General features: G+C 40.4%; 1 protein-coding gene across 1 annotated transcript in view; it reads left to right on the top strand.

The window, feature by feature from the left end:
* Nucleotides 1-1536: 1536 nt before the first annotated feature.
* Nucleotides 1537-26229, top strand: part of Pla2g4a (phospholipase A2 group IVA) — a 140717-nt gene continuing 116024 nt past the window's right edge. Inside the window, exon 1 of the mRNA XM_059280570.1 lies at nucleotides 1537-1633. The gene's annotated coding sequence lies outside the window, so the exon portion shown is untranslated. The remainder of the gene's footprint in view (nucleotides 1634-26229) is intronic.

The raw sequence follows: 26229 nt of genomic DNA on the forward strand, positions 1-26229 counted from the left end.
AGACATTTGCTGCAAGAAATTTAGAGGGAATCTTGGAGAGCAGAAAGCAGCTTGTGGAATTATTGCTGCAAGTAGGTAGAAGGAATCAGGGCAAACTAGTTTCTAATCCTACTGTTTGTCGAAAGTTCTTGAATATGATTTAGTGGTAGTCATATTTTCTATGGTGGACTGCAATATTTATTTTAACTTTGTGAATCTTTCTATTTATACCACATAAACTTGCATTTTGTGATAGAATGAAGGATTCGGATTTGCCTGTTATATTTGCTTTACTTGTGACTGAAAAAGGAGCATTTGGAAACTGTAATGGTATGAATTGTTAGGCATGGTGGCATGTGCCTATGACCCAAGGGAGGTGGAGGTAGGAGAATTAGGAGCTCAAAGTCATCTTTTGCTAGACGGTTCAGTTTGAGTCCAGCCTAGGCTGCATGAGACCCTGTCTCCTGGAACAAAAACAAATAAATTATGAAATGAGATTAAAAATGCATTCCGGCTTGATACCTGCTTTGAAATCAGGTTTCTGACTTCAGGATGGACTGGGACGGGGACATGTACGCCAAATAAACCCTTTCCCCACAGGTTGCTTTTGGTCAAAAAGTTTTATCCTGGCACTAGAAAGCAAACTGAGAGTTCAGAAAAGAAAAAAAAAATACTTCTTAAAAACATTGAAGATATTAATTAGGAGATGAATGAAGGAGTTTTCGGGAAGAAGGGGCAAGATAGTGACCATCGCTGATACGACAGATGTGACAGGCTTCCTGTGCAGGGTACTTAGGATAATGGTGTTTCATGGATTCTCATGATGTTTGCTTGCTTTGAGATATGGCTTCAGTTTGTAACTTGGGCTGACCTTGAACTCACAGCCTCTTCTGTTTCTGCCTCCCAAGCGCTAGAATTACGGGTATGAGCTCCCAGCAAGCTCCCACTGTCAGGGACGCCGTGCCTGTACTTTCCGTCACATCAAAGTTATTTAAAGTTATCAATACTTCAAACTGTATTGCGAACTTGGGGTTTTGCCTGATTGGTTATTGTTTCTAAGTCTGAACATAGGTGTATCCTTTCTTAAACAATGCAGAGGTCTTGAGTGTGGGGAGAAAAGCTTGAGCAGGTTTGATTTTTAAAGTGGCCCAACATCGTTCAACTGAAAAATGTATATGATTCACATGTGGTGTTTGTTTTGAACTTAGCTTTTTAGAGACTTTAAAAACGCTCAAAGTAGTTCATTATCTTTTCAACTTGACTCTTACTCTTTTGGAAAAAAGAGGAAGTGGTGACTGCTTAAGGGCATGCAGCAGTAACACACACACACACACACACACACACACACACACACACACACACACACACACACAAGCTAGGACCAGTTAGGTCACACATTTTTAAGGCACGTTTTATGGATTTAAAGGTCCGATTCTGGAAACTAAACACGTACATGTAGGATGTTAGGCTTCGCCAGGAGAGCTCGCCCTGGCTTGAATTCCACCTTAACAGAGTCAGTGAGACCAGCCCACTTCTTAGCCCCTCCTACCAGTGGGAAAAGACTTTCTTGAAGTCGGAACCGTGAGGGGATCCTGACTGACAGAAAGTTAGAGGCACCAAGAAGCCCGAGGATTCTCACTGAACTCTGGGAACTGTAAGCATTTATTCCCCTTGCCTGCTCCCTCTCGCGCTCTCCCTAGCTATCCGTCGGCACCGACCGAGGAGGAGGAAGGCAGCCACACGTGATAAAACCTCACTGCTTTCACTCCTCTGCCTTTGGGAAAGACTCACGGAACAGGCTTCAGTCCCCTTCTTACTGATGAGGATGTGCTTTCCTGGGTCTAAGGGCAGTTTGGAAGAAAGGGAGAAACTGTTGCCTTCAGCGGGTGCTGGGAAATGTAGTATTTATAGAGAAGTGAGTTGGCGCGTCTTTGTGCTCCACGTGATGCCACCCAATGATTCCAGGCTCCTGGACTTGAGTTGCACGTTGCTTGACAGTGGAGATCCTTAGGGGCAGTTTGGTGACTCATTTAAATTTTAATTGTTCAAAAAAAGAGTTATATTAGTGACGTATGCAGAGAATTTCTGGGTATCTAGTGTGTTGCTGTATTATGCGACAGACAAGACTGAAAATCTAACCGGGAGCTAACAAGGATTGCTATTTCCTTAGTCTTTGGGTAACTTGTCTGTCCTGACAGGAGAACAGGTCAAAACTTTTCTTGAAAATACTTTATCAAGTTGCACGCATGAATTTTGAGTGTGAATACTATTTTAGAATTGGTGTTCAAAAGGAGGAAGGGGGAAAGGCATTTAGTTTTGAAATAACGGTGACTTAACCTATCTAAGTCATTTACAACTTGAATGATTTCGGTCTTAAATATATATTCCATCACTTTAAAAACTAGGTTAAGAAATTTAAATGCTCCTGCTTTCGGGTGGTGGTTTAAACTGCTTCCTGGGAAGGGGGTGGAGAGTGTTAGAGACATGCACTTAGAATGGTGGATTCTCATGTTATATTTGGGATTCTAATTTGGGAAAGGGGGTATGTGTTGTTTTGTTTCTGTTTGTTGGATACATTTGAAGTTGCAGTCAAAGAGATTCACAGAGAATTTAATGAAATGAACCCATTGAGTCTGAAATTATATCCCAGGTATACTGAGACCTTGCCAATGAAGTTGGATCTTTGTTTTTATTGAGCTCAGGAAGAGTTAAAATTTAAATTAAGCCGTAATTACAAAATGCATAGAGAAGTATTTAATCGGCCTTTTCTCAAAGTTTTACAAACTTCCCTCTAAGGGAAATATATTTTATGGGAAGAGAAACTTTCATTTTAACTGCATAAAGTTATTTTTTATAGCATTTCATATTTATTTCTAAATAGAGAAAAATAAAATTATGAGACACATGTCTTAGCCCCTGGTAGAGTTCATGCCATAGAGGTCATTTGGTCTGTTTTTAACACTTGTCGTTCCTTGTGCTGTTACTTAGAAAGCAGAATCCTGAAGCTGACGGTTTGCATCTTAATAAACATGTTCCAGGAATAAAAAAAAAGAGGAAGACAGAACTCTCGAGGTTCCTTTTCCTCCCCTTCCATTTACCGCCACATCCCCCACCCTACCCCATCATATTTCTCTTACTCCTCTCTGGTCACTGACTCCATCACACACATTTTGAGGACTCTGGAATCCTCCTAGGATAATGTATGGATGCTCTTCCAATGCACACACCTCTTAAAGGAAGAAATTCACACATTTGCCAAAGGAATGACTATTTCCCAGAACTATGGGTTTCCGGATAATACATCAAAGTTAAGCAGCAAACTACTCCACTTGTAAGTGTAGACCTGCCTCACTGTTAATATAGTGTCCACACTGGCATTTGTTCACTAATATTTAGGAATTCTAAGCACCTTAGGGCCATGAGTAGCCACTGGCCTAGAAAGCAAGTGACCTAGATTCTGCACTCAACCCCAGTAATAATCAGCCAAGAAATATTAGACCTGTCATTTTTTGTGACTTCTGATTAATCTTTTTACTTAACCATAAAAACATAACAGAGAAATATTGAAGTTTTTTTATTGGATCATGTAGTATATCTGTATATTCTACTTTTATTCTAACATTCTGAATTGTATTTCCCAGATTGATCATGAGTTTTAATATTATTACCTATTACTAAAGTAATTCACACCCACTATCAAAATCTTGTTAAAAAATAGAAAATTGCAAAGAACAAAAGAAAAAAATACTTATTCTCCTCTAAGGAGTTTCAGCTCTTTATTTACTCTAGTATTTGTTGATTATCCAGCATATATTAGCACATAGAAAAAGAACCCATGTATTTGCATTAATTTAAACTTTTAAACATTTTTCCTAAATAATATATAGTCTCACTCGTAGACTCACAAATCTGAGAGTTTGAATTTGGTGCCATTTTCTATGGCACTTTCTCCTGATTTATATGATTCTATTAAAACATTTTTTATAATTGTGACTATATTCATCCATATTTTTAAGCAAATATTATGGGTCTCTACTAGGAGTCTGATACCATGTAGCAATGAAAGACTATGGCTCTTTCCATGAGCTATGTTCATTTTGTGAATATGCTGAATTGACCAATCATAAGTTATTGAATATTTAGATTGATTATAATTTTCCATATTGTAAGTAATATTTAATCTAAAACCATTATAGTAATGTTTGTATAGCTCATTATGATTCAGTCTTAAAAGTACATTTCTAGACTTTAACAAAATTTTCACAACTTTCAAATAATGAGATCATAAGCCACCTAGTTACTTAATCTCCTTATATTTTTTTTTAGCTGTAAAATAGGAATAAAAATAATTCAGTATGTCGAGGGGCCTCCAAATATTTAGCAAAATGTCACAGAGTACTAGTTACTCTGTACCATTTTGCTTTTAAGACATATATCCATTCACAAGCAGCTTGAGGTACTAGAGTTTGACTATGATAAGATTGGATGCTATGAATAACAATACAGAATAAGCAGAGAATCCAGTCATTCAGACAACCACTACAGGAAGAGTGCTACCGTACTTACAATTGCATCTTTTTCTTGAAGAAGTTTGACAAATGTTCAGAATGTTTGCATCTTTCAATGTGACTTTAGCATTTTTTTCTCAGCTTTTACTTTTAGCATAGCAAATCTGAACAGCTATAGTTGACATCAGAGATCATATTGAATCCTCATAGATTTTGAAGAATGCCAAAGTTCTTAACAATCCAGATGAAATGCAGAAGTAGAGATAGAAATCCTATAGACTCATCTTTTAGGGGTTTGGTTTCAGTGTTTCATGGGACTTCCACAATGTGTGGGAATGCACAAGAACATGAAAGCAAATCATATTCTCATAGACTCATAGTTCACCAAAATTGAGGAAATACAAGAGAATTCTGAGAAGATGCCCAGAGCTTCTGTAGTGTCTCTCACAGCCCTGGAGACATCCAGACTTGCTTAATGTAGAAAAAGTAGAGCAAAGGGTAAGAGCTGGTTATGTGATGATTACTAATAAAAAAAGTTTTGTAAAAAGAATGCCCATGTTTGTCAATAACGCGAATGTAGAATGAGCTTAAGCATTGACCAACTCATCATCTTCTACCTCTTGACTATTGGGGCGACAAAGAACTGGGGAACTGACAGTGGTTCTGGGGTTCTGTTCAGAGAAGGCAGCAGGCAGGGAAGATAGTCTTCTTGTCTTTGGATGCCATTACGTGTGTGTGTGTGTGTGTGTGTGTGTGTGTGTGTGTGTGTGTGTGTGTGTTGGGAGTGGGGCTGCAGCATGGTTTTTGCTGCTCTTGATATATATATGGCCTCAGTTACTGTTTTACTGTTGGTGACTTTTAATGCACGCACAGCACTCTTGAATACAGTTTCCTTCTCTTCTCAAACAAATGTAAATAACTCAGTGCTGACCATAATCAGTTTTGAAAAGCTGCACAACCAGTTTAATCGCTTAATTAATTCAGATGTCTTTAGAGACACTCAGCAAACACCTGTGAGTGAGCTGGGATTAACAGATAATGGACAGCCCTCCTCTTTCTTCCTGCTCATTAGCACATGTAATTGGGAACAATTTGCATTTCATTTCCTTAGTCTTCTACTCTTTTGCTTCGGCCTTGGAGTCTACAGGCAAATTTGGGAATTTTAGGGAAGCGTCGGTTTTAAATTAGCAGACAAGGGTCCCTAGTATGTCCAATACCAGCATTCTTCTCAAATATAGAGAACTCAGATCTACAAGACTCAACTTACATGTTCTTATTCGTTTTGTTTCTATTTACGAGCTGTTTTCTGATCATTTTGTTTGAAAAAATACGAGTTTTATTATTATCTTCTATTTCTATGGTGCTGTATGGTTTCTAGAAAGACTATATAAGAACTTCATTCACAGCTGAGGCTGGTAGCACCGGCATGTCATCCGAGCTGCTTGGAAAGTGACACGGGAGGTTAACAAGTTCAAGGCATGCCTGGGCTACACATTCAGTTCAAGGCCAACCTGAGAAACTTAATAAGATCCTGTCTAAAATGTTTTTAAAAGTAAAAAAAAGGGGGAGGGGCAAAGGATGTAGCTCCTTGGGGATCATTTGCCTGTCAAGCATTCACTAAACTGTAGACTCAGTCCCCAATACTGAAAAAGAAAAAACAAAAAAAGCAACAAAGAAAATAAAAGCAACAAAATTAATAGTAAATTTTATTTATATATATATATGTAATAACTATGAATTAGCAGAACAGTTACTACCATCTACATTTACTGATGTGAAAAGAGAAATTTGGGAAACAATCCAATAGCGTCTCTGTCCAAGTCCGTGTCCATGGCATCCATCCCTACTTCGTATATTTCATCAGACCTGCTGATTTGTTCCTAGTCCCTGGTTTTTAATGTGCTGTATTTATGGTTGTCAGCCTCCTCCTTCTGGGGTTAGCTGAAAAATCGTAAGGGAAGGCTCAGAAAAGTGCATTGTCCCAAAGTCCAGTCCCACAGCAGATCAATTGTTCTGCCCTGGTAACTTGGTTACTGATTGAGAGGACATTGCACTATTACTAAGGAGGATTGAGAAATTTGTTTCTGATTTGTAATTTCAGGGTTTTTGAACTACTTAGTATTTCATACAGGTACATATGGCTTCAAAGAAAATAACGTGTATGATATTTTATCAAAACTATGAAATAGACGTGTTAAAGAATGACTTTTATGAATCAGGATAAGAAATGCTTGTTTAACCAAAGGATTTATATCCAGGTTGAAAACAGAGGGGTTTCTAAGACTATTTGGAGTCTTAAGGTTCTTTCTACCCCTGGTTGTGCCAGACAGTTAGTATAGAGCATTTACATTCATCCTTTGCAGAACAAAACAAAAGGTTTACTTTCCCTAGCAATCCAGAAGCTTACAGTAAAGAAGATAAAGCTCCTTCTCGAGACCTATAAACCAGTTGTAAACTCGTCTTGGTATGCATATGCATATGCATGGCTTCATCATAAGTAATACGCAATGGCTGAGGCCTGCATGCTGGGTGCAACTCTGCCTCGACAAACATTAGGTCAGCAAACAGCTTCTGAATTTCAGGCAGTGAATTGGCACACTTCCTGTTTGCCCCACACTTCGTGCCCACATCTTTGACGAGATAAGCAACTCGAGTGTAGTCCATAAGCAGCAAACTGGTTGTTAACCCCAGGTTGAAAGGTATTTCCTTGTTGGATTAATGTATCTGTAATTCCAGAAGATACCGCTTGCCTGGGGTAGTCTAGGGGAAGAAAAACCATGTCTTACATTTTTAGGTTCTGTTACTTATTTATGAAAATAAAAAGGCAATAGATTTTGTGGATTTTTTTAACCTGTATTTTATGTGATATTATGAGAAAAATTGAGAGAAATAATTTAGAGCAATTATGTCAGAATTTATAGAAAATCAACTTGCGGGGAAAGGGCATCAAGATGTACACATGCAGAATGGTATAGATCATTCTGTGTAGACTCTTTCATCTATAATTATGATCTCTTAATAACCATCAGTTACTACATCTACCACAATCTCAAATAGGTTTCTACCTCCTTCCCTTCAACTATTATAAAGAAGATGATTTTAAAATTGGCTTAGTTCATGGTCACAGATTAAAGATTAAATCCTGGCATTTTTGTAGTCCATTGACTTTCAGTGTTCAATGTACATGTCCAAATAATACCTTCTTAAGTATTAGTAGAGTCTTGATTCTCAGAAGTTGCAGCCAACACATTTCAGAAAGATTTGTTATAGCAAAAACTATAATTTAAAAATGTTTCTTTAAACCAAGAGTATAGGCACAGGTCTGCGATCCTATGCAGCAGGTAGATTACATGTTCAAGGCTTATCATGTGAGTTCAACTTAGTGAGGTCATGAGTCAAGTGAGTAGTAACACAATAGAGCCAGGACATAGCTCAGTGGTAGTAGGTTTGCTAAGCCTGTGCAAGGCTCTAGTACCCAAACTAAAGAAATAAGTATCAAAATAAAAAAAGTTAATTTAAAACTATTAAATGGTTATTATAATCTGTTAGTATTTATTTTCTGAGCTGGCAATAAGCAGAGATTTAAATTTAAAATATGTAAAAGTTTAAAATAGTTACAGAGAACTTCCTCTTTCTTTTGCATTGTCTGTAGTGATACCTCTCTCTTGTCAATGATAAATGATGAAATGGTCAACAAAGGAAGATGTGAGGGGTGAGAGGCAATGTGTAGGAGGTGAATAGAGTGAGGATAGCATGGTTCACACTGGCTCCTGGCAGAGAACAGCATTGGTAAAGGAACCTGCAAAGGAACAACCATAAAATTAGATGGGAAACCAGAGGTTTGGGATAATAACATGGAACCCCAGGAAGGATGGTTGCTCCAGAGGAAACAAAGGCTGAGTAGGATGAGGGTGCAGAATTGACCTCTGTGTTAGGGAAGGTGGAGGTCATTCCTGATCTTCACCAGGCCAGTCTCAGTGGAGATTGATGGAGACAGACTAGAGGAAAAAGTGGAAGTGGATGGCAGTGCCTGAAGCCAGACAACAGTGTAGATCTGGGTACAGCGAACAAAGGAGCCTTTCTAGAAGGAGCAAGGACTGGTAGAGACTATAACAGCTTTGCCAATCAGTAATCTGATCGAAGGTGATGTTTGATGATTCAGGAAAGAAAGTTTTTGCCATGAGAGTAAAGTCTGTGTAGAGGTAAGGATCTCCCATTCAGAGCCATGTGTGCCAGGTCTTGTCCAGGAGGAGGAAGGCTACCTCTTTAGTGATGGACTGTCACATGCAGGGCAGTCCAAACCTAAGAGAGTGTAGGTGGGTGAGATCCTGGAGTGTGAGAAGGAAGCCAAGTCACTTCCAGGAGTAGGGGTGTAAGGTGACCTGAGACCTTAGATGCTGCAGTATTGGCTGTAGCTAGAGTTTTCCTGCCTTGCCCACAGTCAGGACAAATCTTTGTCACTCGCCAGTCCCACAGCCGCTCAGACCCAACCAAGTAAACACAGAGACTTATATTGCTTACCAACTGTATGGCCGTGGCAGGCTTCTTGCTAACTGTTCTTACAGCTTAAATTAATCCATTTCCATAAATCTATACCTTGCCACGTGGCTCGTGGCTTACCGGCATCTTCACATGCTACTTGTCATGGTTGCAGCTGGCAGTGTCTCCTTCTGCCTTCCTGTTCTTTCAGTTCTCCTCCATGATAGTCCCGCCTATCCTTCCTGCCTGGCCACTGGCCAATCAGTGTTTTATTTATTGACCAATCAGAGCAACAGATTTGACATACAGACCATCCCACAGCAATTGGCTGAAAGCCTCTTCAGATTCTGAGGATGAGAGTCGAAAACACAACCACTGCTTGGCTGTGTGATTTCACTGTGGCTGTAGATGATAAGTGTGAAGATGCTACGTAGTTGATATTAGAATGTGTGTGTCTTCGGTTTTTGTTTTTGTTGATTTCCCTTTTCCAAAAAGGAGAGGAAGGAAAGGAAGAAGAAAAGGAGGAAGAGAGGAGGGGGGAAAGAAAGAGAGAAAGAAGGAAGGGAGGGAAGGAGGGAGGGGAGGAGGAAGACAAAAAGAACGGGGGAGGGATAGAGAGAGGGAGGGAGAAAGAAAGAAGTTGAAAGCCTTGAAAATAAAATAATGCATTAAGTAAAGCAAAAACCCAAACAAGACAGAACCCTAAACAGAAATACCTCAAATAAAAATACGTAGAAATCCAGAAACTTTGAGGACTCAGGTAATTGAGTAATTGGCAGGGTGTGTCCCACTTTGGCTGGGTTTCTGGTAGGCGGGAATGGAGCCTTTGTTCTTTTCAAACCCCTGTTGGATTCCATGCCTCTCCCTATCCCTGTTAGACCTCTTTCTACACTTCATTGGATCTCAATGACTTTCTACCTGTTCCAAGAGGCAACCTTCTGGAATCTGTTTTCTTCATGTCCTAATTGGTGGGATTGCTGCTGAAGCTGGTTTGAGTTCTGAGTGTTAAACCGCTGGCCTCCTCCCCAGTTCCTGCTGGTTCCCTAGTGAAGTCCTTAGGTCTCACTTAGCACATCATCAGCCATTTGTTCGCCTCTCCAGATTCTGAGGAAAAATTTAAAAATATTATTATTATTATTATTATTATTATTATTATCATCATTATTTTAAGATGGGCATTTTGGGCTGGAACTCACTATTTAGACCACCCTAGACCTCAGTTTCTTGGTGTTGGGATTACAGGTGTGTGCCATCATACCTGGCTCTCAGAGTATTAGTGTATCTGCTAAGACATTCTAGGATTTGATTGAACGGAAGGAATTCTGCGGTACAGGGCTGGAAGTTAGCAGAAATGTGCTTGCCTAACATGTGTTAGGTTCTGGAGTCCATCCCTAGTACCATAAAAAAAAAAAAATCAAAATCATGTTATGTCTGAGACAATTAGTAATAAAACAATAATAAAAAAGAGGATCTTTCTGAGAGTCCTACTGCCAGGATGTGCTTTTTCACCCTGACAATTTGTTTTTTAATCTAAAAATCAACCCCCTGGCTTCTTTTTCAATCACCCACTTCTTAGGGAACAGCTGGTGATCGTAAACAAAGCGATGGACTCTTCCCACCCCGACAAAAACAATATTATTGAAATATTGACTCACATAGTTCTTCAAAGCTAAAAAAAAAATGCACATTTTTTCTTAAGTCCATTAGCCATTTTCATAAATTCTCTTCCCATAAAAGAGCCTTGGTTCAGAACGAATTAGAGTCAGTCTGAGGGGCTCAGGCTGGCCAACATGTCGGAGTAGGGGCCACTCTTCAGAGGCTGTGAGATTACTCCTGGCTGTGCTGTGAGTCATGGCTTCCTCCTCCTCCTGCCCTCCTGCTTTCCTGACAGGCCATGAAGTGGAAAGTCACTGTGTGCCTCTCTCCATGTTCAGCCCATGTCTCTTAGGCTATGGCTTCCTTACAGTCAGCCAACTTCCTCATCTGCAAAAGGAAGGGGCACTGACACCTTATGCGTTTGCCTAACGCCTTCTTTGCGGCCTTCTAGCTCATGCACCAAGGTTGAGGAAATAAATATATGTTTGCTATTGGGAGGGAATGAAGTGATTCTAATTTACCTAATTCAATCTACTGTTGTATAACACCACATATCAAGGGGTAGTACAAGTGCATCATGGTGCCAGCGGAGGACAGTGGCGCAGGAAGAATGCATTTTCTGTCATTTTACCCTTCATAGTTCTGGGAGTCACTCTGCCCTCAAAAACATTGCGTCAGATTTAGGACAATGCTAGTGTGCATTTCAGAGGCACCATGCCACACTTAATATTATTTAATATTCATGGCCTGCTACAGTACTGTATTGCTTTATAGTTGTTTCCCTTTATAATCTGATAGTTTTATCAAGTGACTTAACCTCATGCTGTATCGTGGAGTTCCTACCCTTCATTAGACTGCTACCAGGGTCCACAACCGAAAGTTAAGAACATTTTCCTCAAAAACAAACTTTGTCTTTACAGGCCCCTTAATCCTGCAAAAGACCAGGTTTGTTTCTCATTTCCAAAGAGAATTGCCATTCACAGTATCTAGAAGACCATTTCTAGAATTTCTTTCATCTGAGAAGAGAATTGTGACCTGGAACCCTTATTTCATGTTACACGATCCTGAACCTGCAGGATAAATTTATTAAATGGATTTAGACTGTGGTGGTCTATGTGTATTAAATAATATTGTGTGGCTTGGTACCGCTGAAGCATACACCAACATTGTTTTAAATTTGATGCAATGTTTTTGAGGACAGAGTGACTTCCAGAACGATAAAAGGTAAAATGGTAGAAAATGCATTCTCTCTGTGCCACTGTCCTCTGCTGGCACCACGATACACTTGTCCTACACCTTGAATGTTTGGGTATTCTACAATGATCGATTGAATTAGATGAATTAGAATTACTACCGTTCCGTCCAAACATCCAATGTATGTTTCCTACAAACAAGGTCAGTTTCCAAAACAGTTGTTGTTTGACAGCTTGTTGCAAAGCAGAGTGAGGAAGAGTTCATTGAGAATTAAAATGGCTCCCGTGAGACAGTTCTGCCTGTCAGACGAATTCCAGGGAGCTTTGCCTGAACTTAGTCTTAAGGGAAAGGTGGGGCGTTCCCTGAAGGGCAATTACTAGTACATCATGGGTAGAAAACAGAACAAAACTCAGTAGTTAAAGAGGGAGTGGAGTCCTCAGTACAACACAGTATGCCCACAGGGACATATTTACAACTTCCAGTCTGCAGAGACAGCACAGATGTGGTCTCAATGCACACCGTATTTCTTGGCACTTAGATGTGTTTAAAGGGTTAACACTGACTAACTCACCCAATCAGTTTCCTTAAGGGAGAAGACAGAACATCCTTATTCTATATTATCTAAAAAATGAATGTTGCGTATTTTCCAGCCATCAGTGTAAATGTTATTCCGTATTGTTCTGAGTGATGAAAGAGTTTTTAAAACAATCTGTGTAATATTTGTAAGTAAACAACTTGTAACTAAGGTTCAGACATAGAGAAGTATAAAAGATGAAATAAAGCATAAAGTCATTTTTTTTTAATCAGTCACATGGGGGAAATTCAGTTACTATTTTTTCCCAAATTCATACATTGAGTCTACTCCACACCACCAAACTAGTAACTTAATCACTTAGCATACTGGCCAAAGTGAAATGTGTGTGTGTGTGTGTGTGTGTGTGTGTGTGTGTGTGTGTGTGTGTATGCCTTTTTAAATTTTGATTAATTTTAAAAATCTTTACTGCGTACACTGAGGTATAAAGGAGAAATGAATGTTGAGCTGTCCCCTGGCTAAGCTAACTTGGCTTGGCCTGTCTGTTCCTTAGGCTGCTGCTTATAAATCTGATTCACAGTGATGGCTGGCATGATAAGAGTATTTCCTCCAACTCCAAATTTTTACGACTCTAAAATCTAGCCAGAATGGCCACTTGCTCAGGTGAGAGGATGGAAAAGAACAGCCAATCTACATGTCAAGGGAGGAATACCAGAAAGCTGTCTGGGGACTGAGGAGAGTTTGGCTCTGTTTGTTAATTCACTGGGGGACTGGCAGGCCTGTTTGCTCACTCTGAGGTGGGTAGGTTCCTCTGAGTGAGTGCTTCCTAGTAGTAGCAAGGTGGTGTAGGAAACTACTACAGGGAAGCGTTAAGTAGTGTGTGTTCATCCATATGGAATGCTTGGGGGTGTGCATGGGAGCTTGCTGAATGGCCAGATAGGGTGGTTGCCAGGGGTGGGTGGTGGGTGGGGGTGGGGTGGGTGGGGGTGGGTGGGGGTGGGATGGGTGGGGGTGGGGTGGGTGGGGGTGGGTGGGGGTGGGGGTGGGTGGGGGATGGGGGGTGGGTGGGGGTGGGATGGTGCTGTGCTGCCTTCTAACCAACAACCTGGCTCAATTCAGGTCTCCAAACAGCGAGGCTTCTCCTGTTCATTTTGTCTCCCTCCTGGAGTAATTCCTTTGCCCCTCGCAGGCAGTCCCTTCTTCATTGCTGGATTCTGGACTGCTGTGCCTCTGTTTACCAAACTGTGCTCTAAAGGGATGATTCATTTACAACAAGATCAGTCAGAGTGGCCATAAGACAAGAACATCGTAGGAGAACACCTAGTCAGATATTCTCCTAAATGAAACGTAAGCACACAGAGACACGTGGGAAATACAGGAAGGGGGAAGAGACGTGAGGGGGCTAGGTGAGGAGAGCACCACCGTGAGCAAGGAGAGGGCATGCTGAAGACCTGACTGAGGAAATGAAGGCTACTCACAGGGCTGCTGTACTTTTCTCTTCTTTTCTCTTCCTTCCTTCCTTCCTTCCTTCTTTTTTTTTTTTAGGAAAACATGTCACCTTTTTGCTAAGGCTTTCTAATAACTCTATTTCTTAACATGTAATTTCCAAATGTTTCTGGATGTCATGTCTTTTAAAAATTATATTTATTTTGTGAGCCTATGTGTGTATATAGACATTGCTGTGTACAACAGCTGTGCTCTGTGTGTCTGTAGGTGTGTGTGTGTGTGTGTGTGTGTGTGTGTGTGTGTGTGTGTTTGTGTATAGGTCTGAGTAAAACTTCAGAGTTGTTTTTTTTGCTTCCACTCTGTGGGTCCTGGTCATTGAACTCAAGTCACCAGGCCTGGCAGCAAGTGTCTTTTCACAATGAGTCATCTTGCTTGCTCTTTAGTATCTTATTTGCCATGTCAGAATGAAGTAGAAAGAATTGTTATGAGGCAGGTCACAATTCTAGGGCTGGCTCAGTCCTGTTAATGTTTCATACTACTTGGGAGAGATGTTTTTCCATAACATGGATGTAGAGTTTGAGTTGTCAGGTTGACCAGTTATTCAGCCTTCTAAACCTAGTTTGTTTTAATCTTAAAAATGTTAATAATAATTACTACTTTGTTAAGAAAAATAAATGAGATAGTATGTGTACATTATTTAACAAAGTATCTGGGAAATGATTAACAAGTGTGTATTAATAATTTTTTCTTTTCTTTCTTTTCCTTTTCCTTTTCTTTCTTTCTTTTTCTTTTCTTTTTTCTTTTTTTTTTTTTTTCCAAAACAGGGTTTCTCTCTGTTGCTCTAGCTGTCCTGGAACTCATACTCTGTAGACAAGGCTGGCCTCGAATTCACAGAGATCCTCCTGCCCCGTCTCCCTGGGTGTGTGTATTAATCGTATTGTGACTTGTTGTGCCGTGTTCTGTTGATATCCCTGGGAAGCCTGCTCTTTTCTGAAGGGAAACTGAGGAGGGAGGATTCGTGGGAGAAGGAAGATGGGAGGGGGAACTTCGGTAGGGGTGTGTTGTATGAGAGAAGAAAAAGAAAGAAAAGGAAAGGAAAACTCAGCAGCACAGAAAACAGTTCAAAACTTTTCAGTCAACATTCAATGAAATCAATTTGATCGATCACAGCTCTATCACAAAAATGAAGTTTAATATGGAAAAGATTAGTGCTGAAACTAACAATTGCTTATATATGGAGCAGTTTGTTACTCTAGATTCTATGAATAGGGAGTTCCTTGAGTTCATTCTCAGCACATGGCTTCATCTGTAGTCCAGTAATTTCCCCAAGTATACTATGAAAAGTCCTCATATGCTTATTCACCGTTTCATTGAGAGTAGTTAAATAATCACCCCTGGTCCAGCTAGAGAACTGGGGGAAAGAAGTAGAGCTCTCCTCGTGCAGTTCAGAGTTAGGGCCACCACTGTGTAATGCGTACACGGCTTGTGCCTAGCTCTCCCGTAGAAATACACGGCTCTGAGCTAGAAGATATATCAAGAGGGCTTTCCTCACAGAGCGTTTATGCAGAACACTGAGTGGCAGGCCGGCAGCTCCAGGGAGAGCCACAGGTGAGTTGGAGAGTCTCTAGTGGTTGAGCCTTTACCTAATGGAAACATTTCCTTTTCCCCTTCCTGTGGACTCTGTTCCTTCTCTGAAGCATGGGCTCTGTATGCCATTTCCTCCGTATGCGCTTGTGCTCCATGTGGGATTGTGCTCCGTATATGGTTGTGCTCCGTATGGGACTATGCTCAGTATGCGGGTGTGCTCCGTACGTGGTTGTGCTCTGTATGTGGTGCTTCTTTGTGGTTGTGTTCTGTATGTGGTTGTGCTCTGTATGTGGTTGTGTTCCGTATATGGTTGTGCTCTGTATGTGGTTGTGCTTCTATGCGGTTGTGGGTTTAGAGAGAGCTTTTAGGAAGGCACGTGTGCGAGGTTAGGAAGAAGCGTAGAGACCTAACCGAGAAAGTAGAGAGAGAGAGAAAAAAAAATCCGTTCCTAAGGAAGAGCCATGGTTCCAGCCCACAGCCCCGGGTGCCTTACTGTGACATGCTGGGCAGGCTCTGCAGTTATGTACCTGGGCTGAGAAACCCACCTAGTTAATAACCTGTGCCTGAGTCTGGGAGTGTATATTTTTGTTTCCTAGTGAGCAAAGAACCCTCAGGCTTTCTGTGCTAAAGTAATGTGGCTTGGGGGACATTTCTTGTACAGGTCTTATACATTTAACTACCTTTTTATCTGCTTGTTTTGAGATAGGGTTTTGCTATGTAGCCTTGGCTGACCTGGAACTTGCTATGTAGACCAGGCTGGTTTCCGACTTGGTGACCTACCTGCCTCTGCCTCCAGAGTGCTGAGATTAAAGGTGTGTGCTACCATTCCTGGTGTATTTATCTATTGTAATTCCTATTGTTCTTCATTTTTCTCTGCCTGTGGGTGATGGAAAGCTTCACTTAGCTTTAGTTAAAATAGAAAAGCATCATCCAAACCATTCAGGAACAGAACTTCAGTAATGCCTGAGTGACTGTGCATTTCTGGAAAGGATGCTGAAGGGACATGGGGCCAAGGGCTTTTGTTTTCAGAATATCTGCATCTCCAGCATAATGGAGAAAACTGTGGCTCTAGCATCAGATGAGCCCGTGGCCCAGTGTTCTTACTTTTTAAAATCCTAGTGGATTGGAACTGTAAGCACTTCGTATTTTCTGTTAAAAACTCATTGTTGACCATAAAAAAGCACACGATCCTTAAAAGAATTACTCAACAAACTGGCTGACTCCAAACTTCTTAGAGCTCTCCCTAGAAGAGAAAGCATCAGTTTTATACACAACAATACATTATTTTTTTCATTTCATTTGCTTGTGGTTGGAGTTTCCATATGTTTGCTCATGTTCTCCTCCCAGGGAGTCTGTGAGATGGAGGGACCACTTCCTCATTTCACACAGTGGAATGAATGGAGGGTCAGGATGGGAGAGGGAGCAAGCTCTGCTTGGTTCTGGGCTTGAGAAGGTGGCACTATGTTGTGAAACCTCATGTCACTGCCTAGGGAATGTAATCCCTGTCCTTCTGGCCACCAGATGCTGCGGCTTTAATTATAGCGTTTTCTCCCTTTGTTATTACATCACCCTCCGCAGAGAGACAGAAGTGACACGATACTTCAGGCTGGCCTTAGAGTTTTTACTCACTTTTTCTGAGAAGCCTGTGTCGCTCTGACGTGACTAAATGGGCCTCGGTCAGACACTACGGCATTAATCACCCGATGGAAGCCAACCGTTGCATGGCACAAGCAAGTGTGTATTGGGAAGTGTATCTAAATTCTCCTCCTCTCATGAGTATTCTGGAGGGTTCTAATTATAGGGCATGGGAGAAAAAGGGAAAAGCAAGACAAAAACCCCCAACCAGGAGCTTCATATCTCTTACTGCAGACTTGCCAGATAGTCTTTACTCAGGAAGACTGCTTGTTTAGCCTCATTAGAAGGAATGAGGGAAAGCCTTCTGTTTTGTGGACACTCATTGTAATGGTTGTGCAACTTAGTTGTAGTGAGATTTCCAGGCCTGAGCTAATGGTGGGGGTAAAGGCATTTTCCGAGGGTTTAAAGTGGAGAGTTGGTCAGAGATGTCTTCATACCACAGAAACCTAACGTGTCTGCTGCAGTTACTGTCGGCGACAGGGGTGGGGGGTGGGGGGGAATGTGGGTGAGTGAAAGCTGCTTCCTAACGAGAACTGACAGTGGAGCCACCGACAGGAACTACACGTGGTTTTTGTCCTGAGGAGAAGTGATCATATACTAACCCAGTTCTGGACTGCTTTGTTATTTCCTGGAATGACAATTGGACATATAAATGAGGTCTATTGACAGTTCTTTTTTGAGATAGGGTCTTACTATGTAGCCCTGACTGACCTTGAAGTCACAGATCCACCTTCCTTTGTCTCCCGAGTCCTGAGATTAAGGACATGCATTCACTACAGCCCCCATAACATGCACTGGATTTTAAAATCAACTAGACATAATTAAAATAAAAGTCCCTAAGATGTTATGCAGAGTTCTGTGTGCCTTTGACTAAGTTTCCCCTATTGTATATAGCCAAAGCACATTATCAAAGCCAGGACACTGACATTGGTGCAGCATTATAAGTATATTATAATACTAAAGTATTACAGACTCTATTCATATTTTTACAGTCCTTAGTATTATTTAGTCTGAAGGCCATTGACTTTTGACTGGAGGTCAAATTCATGTACATAACTTTGCTGTTTTGTTTTTTGAGAGAGTTTCTTACAATGTGGTTGCCCTTTACTTATTTCATTCACACGTGTTTATTTTTAGATTTTTAGTAGCATATACAATGATATGTTTCACAGCTACATTTTCAAACATGTTTATAATGTGTTCTGATTGCATTCACTCCTCATTACCTTCTGTTCTTTCTTCCTTCTTCTGATCCCATTATTTTTTGCTGACTAGTATGAGTACTCCCTTGTACTTTCATGTTTTATTGTTTTAGGCTTCTTCTGGGAACCAATGGATTTCATTAGAGTTACTTATAGGAGCATGGGTGAAGAGTTATTTAAAGAAGCATGGGCAATTGACCAGTGCCTACACTACTCAAGAAAATGTCTCTTTCCTCTAGCACCCACTAGGTGTCTGTAGGTTCTCAGAGAGGAGCTGGACCTCATGAACTCTGTCATACTCCATGACAAGATATTGCCTGTCCCTATCTTGTGCATGTCCTGTATAGGTGATTACAGATGTTAAGAGTTCAAAAGGATGATGACGATGTCATGCCCAAAGACAGCCTTCCATACACTCTACCCCTTTTTCTGGCTCTTGCATTTTTTTCTATCCTCCATTCTACAATGTTCTCTGAGCCTTTGGGAAAGGTGACATGGATGGCTGAGCATTCAATGATGCCTTATACTTAGCACTTTGACCAATGGTGAATCTGTACAGTAACCTCTACTCATTGGAAAAGGAAGCTGCTTGATCAAAGCTGACACCAGCACATAAACATAAACATAAATACTGGTAAAGGCAATTTGACAAACCATCATGTCAATTTCTTAAACCAAACCAACCATGGTGTCATCCCCAGCAAGACCTGTGACCTCACCAGCCACTGGCTTTTGATCATGTTTACAGTCCCAGACATGAATTCTTTCCTATGGAGCAGACCTCAAATCCAATTAGGAAGTAATTGGTTACCCCATAGGAGTCATGCCACCATTGCACAATTTTCCTTACAGGTTGATAATACAGCATGCAGTGTTCATAACCGAGTGAGACTGTTGATGATAATTCTTCCCCACCAGCCCAAGACCCTGCATGACACCTTTTAAAGCTATGAAAACTAACTAGCTGGGAGGAAGAAGCTTCCAGCCCAGTTTCAGCTTGAGTTCTCTCAGTCTTGTATCCAACTATGCGGTGCCTTAAGCAATAGAGTCTTATGATTTAGTTCTGGTGGGCAACAGCAGATACAACAGCTCTCGGGGTTCTTTCTGACCAAGCTGACCTTGAACCTGTAAGTCTACTGACTCATCCTACCACGTGGTGGGATTACAGATATGTGGCACCTCATCTAGTCTCACATTTATTGTTAATAGAGATAGGACTGGATTTTCATCTGCCATTGTGGTTTCTATTTATCTACATCTCATTTCATATTTACTTATTTCTATTCTTCTGCTCCCTGCACTCTGTAGCTATTTTCTGGTGATTCTTTTTTTGTGGGGAAAGGCCTGGCAACCCATTTAAATTGTTTTGTTAATATTTCAATGGTATTTGAGTGAGTTTGTTGGTTGTTCTAGGAATTAAGCTATATGTATTAGTTTATTACAGTCTTCTTCATATAATTAATAACAATCTGTAGTCTTTGCATGTAGCTGCAATTCTTCTTCACTTATTTGTGCTGTTGTTTTCCAGTGTGTCTTATCTTCCTGTGTTATAAATCCAATGCTATCTCATTGTGGTATGTTTCTATAAACCTCATGCCTTTTATAAAATGCAGAGATAAAACTAAACATTATATTTATAGACTATTTGGTATGAATCTACATTTTACTGAGGCTGGTATTCTTCATTTATTCCTATGGATTTAGACCATCTGGTGTTTTTTTCCCCCCTGCTCCAATATAGCTACATTTATCGTTTCCCTCTCTGTGATATAATTTTCATGTATACAAAAGAAATCTACACACACACAAACACACATAGCCTCTTTAAATTAGCTCAGTGTAATTTTATCATTTTATGGCATAAAGATAAAGAGAAGAAAATATATTTATTTATTTTTTAAAAGTTTTAACTTTATTGGTGTTCTCTGTTTCTTTGTGTGGATTTGAGTTTTTGTCAACTGTCAATTCTTTTTAACCCAAAGAACTTTCTTTGTTATTTCCTGTCTTCCCAGGTTTCTTCCCTCCCTCCCTCCCTCTTTCCTCCCCTCCCTTCCTCTCTCCTTTCCTCCCTCCCTCCTTGTTCTGACCCCAAGGCCTCATGCATGTTAGTGTCCTCATACTAAAGCTGTAGTTCCTGTCCTTTAACATCTCACAGTTATTTTTAAGTTGGCATGTTCAGTAATGGGTTTCATTGTGACATCTTCATTTATGAGTCGGTATACTTTGGTCCCATTATTCCCCTTCCCACTATTCCCTCCCAGCTGGTTCTCTTTTTTCCATCACAAATGCTCCCGTTTGATTTCCTCTTATATGTATTCCATCACGCTCTTTGTTTCTCATTTCCCTTAGGGTCTTTTCCTTCCCTTTTCCTGATAAACGTTCTAGTTTCTTGACACTAAACACACCTATGAACACAGACACACAGATGCACTTTCAGAAATACAAACAAATACACACACACCACACACATACAGGTTTTAGGTTTAGGTTCTGCATCTTTTACTAATTTATTTTTCTATTTTTTTATTTTTTATTTTAGCTCTACAAATTCTTCCTGTGTTAATTGCTGTGCTAATATCTGTATTTGTTCTTATTTCTAAAAGAGAGTTTGGTGGCTACAGTATGCTCAATGTGTAGTTTGATTCTTTCAGCACTTTGAATATGTGGTCCCACCGCCCTCAGGATGCTGCTGTGGGTTCTGATGAGAATCCACCTGTTGATCTTCCATTATCTCAATCATGAGCAGCTGTTATTTTCTTGCTCTTAAATTTATTCTTTACACTTTTTGGATTTCAACAGTTTGGCTATGTGTCTAGGCATCAGTCTTCTTTGTATTTATCCCACTTGGAGGAACTGAGCTTTATTGATATGCTTTTAAATCAAAACCAGGGAAATTTCAGCCAATATTTGTTGCCATTTTTTTTCTTCTCTTTCTCTTCTGGAACTTTTTATGGTAGGATTCACACTGGTTTTGTGTCCTTTTTCGTTATTTATTTATTTGTTTTTAAAATCTTGGAATTTTTATTATGTTTATTTGTTTAGTGTATTTATGTCTGTGTTTTCCAAGGAGCTTGTGCAGAGGATGTCCGAGGACAGTGTGTAGGAGTAGGTTTCTCCTTCCACTACGTGGAGCCTACAGGTTGAACTCAGGTCCTCAAACTTGGTGGCAGTCACCTTTACCAGATGAGCCCTCTCCCTGGCCCTCTTATGATTAATTTTGAAAATAATTCTAGATTGTATATCAAGGTGTAAATTGTATGTTATGGTGTCTTGATTCTGATATTTCCTATGAGTAAGTTAATGCTACTGTTGCTTTGTTTTAGACCCCTCAATTTATTCACAGATGTACTCTATCGTGCTCTGCCTCAAGCCTGTTTACTCAGGTTACCCCACCCCCATTCTTGCTTTTACTTTCTGTGTTGTTTTCCCAGGGTTCTTTCTGGGTTAGCAAGGCTTAGTTGTCAGCCTTGACAAAGATTTACTTAAGCGTCTTAAATGAGGGTGTCTCTGCTATATCTGACTTGCACGTCACTTGAATGCTTTCTAAGTTCAGGGAGTTTGTAAGTCCCTGCCTGCTTTTCCTTCTCATAAGTTTAAGGCATATATTTTTGGTTGTGAGTCTAGCCTTTAACGGCTGAGCCATCTCTCCAGCCCCTGCTTTTCCTTCTCTACCTAGGACCCTCACATGGCATAGCCTTGCTCACACTCTTTCAGCACACCAGGAATCATCTGGACCTTACCAAGGTCTCTCTCAGCCAACCTCTGTCCCTCTGTTGTGTTGGGGGTTGTAGCTGGAGCCTCACACATGGCTCTGTTTGTTATTTTTAATTTTCTGGATGATCTATTGTCTTGTCCCAGATAGTGTGGATCCCATGTTAGTATGAGACTTATCTGGTATTTGTTTCTGTGATCTTTGGTTTCTCTGACAACTTCTGGGCTGTGGAATTTTCCATGTTCTGTCCAGCCCTGACCAGCAAGGCAGCAGAGCTGTGCATTCTCAAGGCTGCCCTGCTTTCTTAGTTAGAACTTCATGCTGAGGAACTGGGGTGGGTAGGAGCAAGGCCTTCCTAAAATGTCATAGACCTCCATTGTTCCTGGTTCTTGGTATATTGGAAAAATGCTGTTCATTTGTCCTAAGTTTTTTCATTAGTTTCAGGGTTGTTGAGTGATTGCTTGTGACATTTCTGTCTTGTCAATGTTTCTACAGCAAGAACTTTTCAAATTATTTTCTCTGTTCTTCTAGAAGTTGGTCTAGATTGATACTCAGCCCTCAAAGTGGAAGCTTTGACCAAAACCCTAAAGTATTTTTGTTGAGATAAAAAAACAACTAAAAATGAATTATTGCTGTACTCTATATATTGCACATTCTTTTTATTTGTTTGTTTGTTTATTTGGTTGATTGGTTGATTTTGTTGTTGTTGTTGTTTTATATTGTTTTGATTTTGAATCAGGGTCCTATGTAGCACAAACTGACTTCTTACTCATGTAGCTGAAGATGGCCTTGGACCACTGATCTTCTTTTGTCTCTCTAGTACTGGGATACAGATGTGCATCACCTGTTTATGTGGCTCTGGGGAATGGACTCTGGATATGATGTGACTATTTGATTTCCCACTTTGACTGCCCCTCAATGATGGGCTGGAGCCTATGATTGTAAGCTGAATAAAGCGTGGCCTCCTCTAAGTTTCTTTGTGTACGGGTGCTTTACCACAGCAAAAGAAATAAAAATAGAGCAGAAATATTAGATCAGGGAGGAGTGAAGAAGTCAGAGAACACACTTTTCCCTTCCTGCAATAGGCTCTGGTTTCTATTGTAAATGGACCTGGCATCTAAATCTATGAGCTCATTTTTGTTTATTGCAAAAGTTAACAGAAATCTCCTAAGGCAGCCTGAAGTTTCTTTAGGGCAGGACAAAGTTTAGACCTGGATGGAATTAAAGGAGAAAAGAAAAAAGGAAGTTGTTCTAGGACTAAAGGATTAATGCCATGAGTCATGTTTGCCTAATATCTAGTTATCTTGTAGTTCTTAACCTTGTAGCTTGAGAGAGGAGGGGACAAAGGGAGACAGGGGATGATTTAGTAATATTAGTTGGAGCTAAGCATGTTGTATACATGTGTGAACTTACCAAAGATTAATAGAAAAATTTAAGAAAGAATATTAGTTGTGTAATTAACCTGTTAACTATCTTGAACACATTTCCTGCCTTTAACTTGAGTACCAGGAAAGTCTCTGTCCAGGTCTGGCTGGAGGATGTGGTTTTGGCTGATATTTGGATGGTGAACACGGTAGTTAAGAATGGAGTTACTGGATATGAAAAGAGGAAATAAAATTGCTGACACCAGGCTTTTGACCCCAGCAGCAGATTTCCTTAAAATGAGTAGCCATCTCACTTCATGTGGAATTTTACTTGTTCCTCTTTTTATTTTTTAAAGTAGAGACTCATTTATAGTATCTTTTGCTGTTTAAATATAGTTAGGCATGAACAAGAGGAACACTGAAAACAGTGTTATTGTGAGAACTTCCTTCATGAATACACTTGGCCTTGTTCCTAGTTCTGTCCATCATGTATCTGGCCACTAAACACATCTTTATCTTGAACCTGCTGTGTTGTAGGCACCATGCTCGCACACAGAACAGCTGCGCTGACAAGGTATACATGGTCACTGACTTTATACGTCTGTCTTTAGTTCCTGGAGTGAAGCAGAAGGGGAAAGAAAGGCTTGACAAAGTCTAAAATACAAACAAAATCAAACATGCTCTGAAGGTCACAGAAAGTTTCCCCATGGCAGTGACCTTGAAGCTGAGCTCTGAAGCTTGGGTCTAGTTTAGCTGGTGCACAAGTGCTGTCTACAGGGGCCTTCAGGATGTAGCCCTGCTTGCTTTCTAACCTCACCATCAACCACTTTTGCTTTGGTTTTTACTTACCAGACACAGGACTCCTCTCACTTCCTCTACATGCCTGCTGAGAACATTGTATTCTAAGCCTACTCCTTTGCCCTTTGTGGCCAGCCCCTTTCCAGAGCCTAGCTTTGGGAGACTCTTGCTTTTTCCTCTTGTATCATTTATTTTCTGATTGCTCTGTAGAATAGAAGTCCCTACAGAGATGACTTGCTAGCTCAATAGTTTTGCCTCTAGGACTTTGGAATATGATTTATAGACAGCAGCTGAATGTTCTATTTGAATATTGGTTAAATAAGTGAATGCATGAAAGAGGTAGGTCAGAGCTTTGCATCCAAGAGAGCAGCCTACATTTGAAGAAAGTAAGGAAAACCTATCTAGTTAGGAATAGAAAAGAGGATAGAGATGGGATAGAATGAGGAAGTAGATGAAAACTTAATCTTGAAGTCTTTTAGATCAGTGTTTGTCTAACTGTGTTGAGTCATGAAATCAATTTGGTAGGCTGCTCTTAGCACTTAGTCAAATGGGGCAATACAAATAGTGTGCTTTGTTCTTAGTGAAAGTATCACGTTAAGCCTGCTTCCATGTACATTTTTATATATCCATGTACACATGTATGTTATAGTATGGCAGAAAAAGGGTTTCCTGTTTTAGCTTGCAGTAAGTAAGTATGAAAGATTCATTTACTGGTCAAGTCAAGAATGTAGAGATTGTGGCAGTAGCAAAGAATGTAGTGTTGCATGCCTTTCCAACAAAAGACACCAACCCTAGGAAGTGACACTGATTTCAGTAACATAGAAACATTAGGTGTCACACAGAACTACATTCCTTGCTACCTTTACAATTCCTAGATTTCTGGGAGGTATGAGCTCTGTCTTGTTCACTGTGTCCTAGTGCCTAGCAGAAGCTTGTACCAATGATATAGCTGTTGCATGAATGAACAGGTGTCCACAGAGAAATGTTCGTATTTTTCTAAAGCTGCAGTTTATGAATGGAAGTCACTATAGAAGTCCGCTGGCCACACACATGCTAGGCAAACATTCTACCACTGAACTTCTTCACAGCCCACCTAAAGTTTTTAACATGAACAATTTTGGTGGGAATACCAGTCATAACCCTCTTTGCTTTCATAGATTCCAATATGGATCCTGTCCACTATAACAACAAAAACCCCAGTGAGACAAAAAGTACCCAAACAAAACAAAACAAAAAGCACATAAAAACATGAAGTCTCTCTTGTATTAGCCAACTAGTCCTGGGCATGTTGCCTGCCCTGGAGGGTAGCTGACATTCTATTGGAGAAAATGAATTTTCCCTTTCCAAGAAGGTATCAATCGCAAATAGCTTCCTGGTTAGGCGTAGAACTCTGTATCTACTTCTCCTTCTCAGTGCTGGGATTTTGTCTTGTTTGTACCTGTGCAGGTGTTGTGTATGTTGTCACAGTCTCTGTGGGTTCATAAGTGTATTAGCCTTGTTGTATCTGGAAGACATTGTTTCCTTAGTCATCCACCACCGTTGGCTCCTACAATTGTTCCCCTTCCTCTTCCACATAGATCCCTGAGCCTTGAGTATTTGATGAAGACATCCCATTGAGGGCTGAGTGCCCCAAAGTCTCTCGCTCTCTGGACATTGTCCAGTTGTGGGTCCTTGTGCTAATTACCATCCTTTACAAGAAGAAGCTTCTCTGATGAGGGTTGAGTGATGCACTCATCTATGGGTATAGTAATGTGTCATTAGGAGTCATTTTATTGCTATGTTCATTTAGCAGAATCATAGTACGAAGTTTACCTTTTGGGCCCATGACTTATTTAGTCTCAGGTTTTTTTCCACTTTTGCAGTGTTAGGTATGGGCTCCATCTTAGAGAATGGGTCTCAAATCCAATTAAAAACAGTAGTTGGTTACTTCTATAACATTTGTGCCACGGTTGGACCAGTATATCTTGCAGGAAGGTCACTGTTTGAGGTTGCAGGGTTTATTGTTGTTGGTTTTTTTTTTTTTTTTACTCTTTTTGGGGGACTCCTGCCACCCAGCTCCCAAATAAATCACACACAGAGTCTTGTACTTAATTATGATTATGAATGCCCAGCCTTAGCTTGGCTTAGTTTCTAGCCAGCTTTCCTTAACTTAACTTATCCCATCTTCCTTTTGCCTCTGGGCTTTTCCCATTCTCTA

This window comes from Peromyscus eremicus, chromosome 15 (genome assembly GCF_949786415.1).
Source record: "Peromyscus eremicus chromosome 15, PerEre_H2_v1, whole genome shotgun sequence".
Taxonomy (NCBI): Eukaryota; Metazoa; Chordata; class Mammalia; order Rodentia; family Cricetidae; genus Peromyscus; species Peromyscus eremicus.